Source organism: Psammomys obesus, unplaced genomic scaffold (assembly GCF_907164565.1).
Source record: "Psammomys obesus unplaced genomic scaffold, mPsaObe1.curated_primary_1811, whole genome shotgun sequence".
NCBI lineage: Eukaryota > Metazoa > Chordata > Mammalia > Rodentia > Muridae > Psammomys > Psammomys obesus.
Genome location: NW_026585689.1, coordinates 21,980,913 through 21,986,264, shown reverse-complemented (window position 1 = coordinate 21,986,264; position 5,352 = coordinate 21,980,913).

Below are 5,352 nucleotides of genomic sequence, written 5' to 3'. Positions count from 1 at the left end.
CCTCTCCAGCATGTGCTATCACTTGAGTTTTTCATCTTGGCCATTCTGAAGGATGTAAGGTGAAATCTCAGGGTCGTTTTGATTTGCATTTCCCTAATGGCTAATGAGGTTGAGCATTTCTTTAAGTGTTTCTCTGCCATTCTACCTAGCAGTGTTTCAAAGCAGACACTAAGACTCATAACCAAACCCTCGGCAGAGTGCAGGGAATCATATGAAAGAAGGGAAGTTAGTATGATATGGAAAGGATAGGAGCTCTACAAGGACCAAATATATCCGGGCACAGGGTCTTTTCTGAGACTGACACTCAACCAAGGACCATCTATGGATATAACCTAGAACTTCTGCTCGGTTGTGGCCCGTGGTAGCTCAGTAACCAAGTAGTTTTCCAAAGTAAGGGGAACACGGACTATTTCTAACAGGATCTCAAGGGCAGGCTGTTTGACCCCCCCACCCCCCCAGGGGAGGAGCAGTCTGTTAGGCCACAGAGGAGGACTTTGCAGCCAGCCCTGAAGATACCTGATAAAACAGGGTCAAATGAAAGGGGAGGAGGTCCTCCCCTATCAGTGGACTTGGAAAGGGGCAGGGAGGAGACCAGGGAGGGAGTGTGGGGTTGGGGAGGGAATGAGGGAGCAGGATACAGCTGGGACACAGAGTTAACAAAATGTAACTAAAAAGAAAAATAAAATTAAAAAAAAAAGAAAGAAACGAAGTAAAATCAATGGAGAAAGAAACAAGGGAAGCAGGTGCTGGGAAAGGGATGGAGGAAGAGAGTGCAAAGAGACAGCTGGAACTGGGAGCTTTTGGTGGGGGGCAGTGTGGAATCCTAATGAGTGGAAACTTGATGGAATCTATAAAGGTGACCCTACTGAGGATTTGCAGTAATGGAGGATGCAAAGTCTGAACTGGCCATCTTTTATATCCCGGTTGGGTCTCCAGTAGTGGAACTGGGTTTCATTTGGTTGAGTTGTGGACTGTTGGGGTCCCAGGGAGATTCCTAAACAACAGTCTATGTTGAAGCTAGGACAGAAGGACGCTCTCCCTAATCTAACATCCTAATGATATTCTGCAATACTAAGTGATCAATGACTTGTTCAATCCCCATCACAGAGGTTTTCTTCTGGAGGATACAGGAGAAGGTACAGAGACCCACAGTAAGATATTCTGCAAGGATAACGTCTAAATTGGAGGGCCCCATCAGGTCCTTTCCTAGGAGATATGAGAATCAGATGGAAAAGGAGGAAAAGTTTGTAGAACTGAGAGGGGATTGAGGACAGTAAGAAAAATATGGCCCACTAAATCTACTAAGTAGGGTTCAAATGCCTCACAGAGACTGAGGTGGCTATCACAGGGCCTGCATGGGTATGAGCCAGATCCTCTGCATTTATTTTATGGCTGTTAGCTTGGGGTTTTCATGAGGCTCCTAACAATGGGAGCAGGAGTGTAGCTGATTATATTTGCCTTCTCTTATGACTTTTCCTTATATAGGGTGGCCGTGTTCTGTCTGTACATGAGGGCTTTTCCATTTTCTTTCTTTTTTTTTTTTTTGTTTTTTTTTTTTTTGTTTGTTTGTTTTTTTTGAGAAAATCAACAAGATAGACAAACCCTTAGCCAAACTAAAAAGCAGAGGGTCACAACAAAATCAGAAATGAAAAGGGGGGGGGGCATAACAACAGACACTGAGGAAACCCAAAGAATCATTAGGTCCTACTTCAAAAACCTATATGCAACAAAAATTTGAAAACATAATGTTGTATTTTTTTTTACTTTAATAAAAACTTTTTATTGTATTTCTCTGCTGTTAATGATTAATATCAAAGTAGAACCATCATCTGATGTTATGATTTAAGAAAAGATTATTGCCAATGCTGTATTTACTCAGGCCACAGCTGAGAAGCTGTGCAAGTATGTTCAGTTAGGGAAGCACTCACCAGGCTCTCACTTTTCCATTTTCTTATTGCATCTTGTTTTGTCGTGTTTGTCCTCTTCCAATCCTTTTCTTTCCCTAAGAGAAAATGAAGAAGGAGTGGATATTCATAAGGAACTTCGACAGGAGTGAAGGGAGGGGAAACTGTGGTTGGAATGTATGAGAGAAGAGTCTATTTTAATTAAAAAAATAAAAATAAATGGCTTAATTTACTTTAGGAAATGATAAAATAAAGAGGAATTAAATAAAATATACACAGAAAAACTGCATTAACAATATATAAAAAATACCAGTAACAGAAAATAAAACAATATCATCATCACTAACCTCCACAGCAACAACAAAATTGACACATACACACACACACACAAGTAATGGTGGCCATAAGTGAAAAAAATGTAGAAATATTAAAGAACAAAGTTGATATTTGAAAGAAAATAAAAACAACATGTGTTATAGCACGTGGTCCTTTGATTGATTCTTTAGTGTCTTAAAGTTTTCGTTGTATAAGACTTCCACTTCAGGTGGGCATGCAGAGTCAAGCAGATTGCTGTGAATTCAAGGCCAGCCTGGTCTACAAAGTGAGTTCAAGACAGCCAAGGCTACACAGAAAAACCTAGTCCTCCTCCAAAAAAAATGGTGGAAAATAACTTTTACTCCTTTAGTTATATATATTTCAATATACTTAATTTATGTCTAGGCAAATGTGAATGAAAGTGTTTGCATGACTTTCTTTTTTTTTCTTTCTTTCTTTTTTAAGAGAGGGGTATTTATTTTTTGCACATGGTAAAGTTACTGATTTTTGCCTGTTACTTTTGTATCCTGCTACCTTGCTACATGTGTTTATCAGACTGGGAATATTTTTATAAAATATGTATGGAATTTTATGCATAAACCATATAGCTTGCAAGCAATGATTTCTTTCTTTCTTTTATTTCTTTTGTTGATCTTAATGTTCTAGCTAAGATGTGAAGTAGTATAGGAAGCATGAGAGGAAGACTGGAAATTATTGTGTTGTTTCTGACTTAACAGACATGCTTTGAGTTATTTCTGTTTATCAAGAGATGGCTGAGCATTTGCTGTAAATTGCCTCTATTATGTTGAAATACGTCTCTTGTATCACCAGATTCTGTAGTGCCTTTATCATGAATAAATGCTGGATTTTATTAAAATCCTTTTTTTCTGAATCTAATGAAATTATGTGATTCTATATTTTGTTTATTCATGATGTATATTATGTTTATTGGTTTATTCATGTTGAGCCATTCCTCTTTGATCTTGGTAGGTAATATTTTTAGGTGTTCTTGAAATCATTTTACAAGTATTTTATTGATAATCTTTATGCCCAAACCCATCTGAGATATTTGCTTATACTTTTGTTTTTGATAAGTCTTTGTCTGGTTTTTGTTTTGAAGGTAATAATAGGGTCTTGAAAATAATTTGGAACTGTTCCTTTCTCTTCTATTACACTGAGTAATATAACTTGTCTTGGTGTTCGTTCTTCTTTGAAGGTCTGATAGAATTCTGTGCTAAATCGATTCAACTTACCCCAGTCAGAATGGCTAAGTTTAAACAACAAATAGTAACAAATGGTAGAGTGGGTATATGGAGAAAGGAGCCCTTATTCAGCATGGGTGGGAGTGCAAACTGGTACAGAGACTATGGAAATCAGTATGAAGGTACTTTAAAAAGCTCAAAATATCTGCCCTCTGACCTACTAAACTATTCTTGGGCATGTACTCTATATCCTATTATAAGAGATATCTGGTCATCCATATTCATTGCTGTTATATTGAAAATATCCAGGAAATGGAAACAGCTTAGATGCCCATCAACTGATGAAGAGATAATGGAGATGTGTTAAAGATTCACATGGAAGTTTTATTCACCTGAATGTTCACTGATATATGTAAACCATACATTATGTTCTATATCTTGAATAGTTGTCCTTTGTTAAAACATCATTTTTATTTTTTTGCACTTTTTATCAGGAAGTCCAGATTCCCAGTGTATGAGGTGATTCAGCAGGTAAAGACACCTACCATGAAATCTAACCACCTAAGTACTACCTCCCAGATACACATGGTGAATGGAGAGCATCAACTCCATCAAGTCGTCCTCCAACATGTATCCTATGGCAGGTAGTCTACTCACACATGTACATAAATGTGTGGTGGTTCTGGAGAAAGGGGAACCCTCCTCCATTAATGGTGGGAATGGAAACTTGTACAAGCACTTTGGAAATCAATCTGGTGCTTCTCAGAAAATTAGGAATAGTGCTTCCTCAAGACCCAGCTATACCACTCCTGGGTATATACCCTAAAGTTGCTCCACCATTCAATACACACTACACAAATGAATGAGTGAATGAATAAATAAATAAAATTAAAAATATGGTTTTCAAACATATTTATATTAACTTTCTACTATAATTTGTAGAGAATCAAGTGTTTATAGCTTTATAATACCCCTTTCGAGAGAAGGTTATAACTTATTGTCAATTCAAATTATTTATTCATTTATTTGACATGTATGTATTTGTGTATAGACTGTGTAACCAAGTAGTTTTTACTGCTACAAGATGGTGTAAGGCTAGAAAGTTATGTGGCTAGTAGGGCCTTTAATTGAGTTGAGTAATGGAGAAAGAATGACATTTTTTTTTTCATTTCTCAAAGATGAAATTTTACAATATAATAGGAATGGCAGATAATGTAAGTAGAATTGATATCTCATTTTCCAGTGTTTTAAATAAAAAAATACAATTTGGCAATTTAAATAATTTAACATGAATTAAATCTTTCAAGTACTCTAAAGATAAAATTAGATGGAGTGGAAAATATATTGTTTGACAAAAATTCATAGAAAATATTAAGATTTAGTTTACCCTAGTACCCTATGATAAAGTTTCAGTTTGTTGAACTGTTGTCTAATTATTTTAAAGTGGGGCTTCCCAGGAAGGCATCCTACTCAAGAGAAGGATTATTTATATTTCTGAAAATATTTGGAAAATTAATATGACCATTGGACAAATTGGATGCTCTCAGTCAAATTAGAATAAAATACAGTAAGCAAAGAGGGAAGAAGGGAAATATAAAACTCTTCATGTATCGAGGGGATTTCTGAAACAAAATACATGAAATGAGCCTCATTATTTTGAAGAAATAAGGGCATGAGAAACATAAATAGTTTATATGTTGGAGAAAAGTACATGAAATATTGTGCTGTAATTACTTTTTTGACAGATTTGAAAGTAAAATTTTAGAAATTACATTTTCTAAATTTACCATTTCAAACACTATTTAAAATCAGTTGTTATCCTTAAGAGCGGGGAAAAAAACAGGAGAATCTGAAGCTCAAAGGCGTTAACAACCCCCACAACCAAATAAGCTTCAAACTAGGCATGTAGGGGTCGTTCAGTATATGGAAAT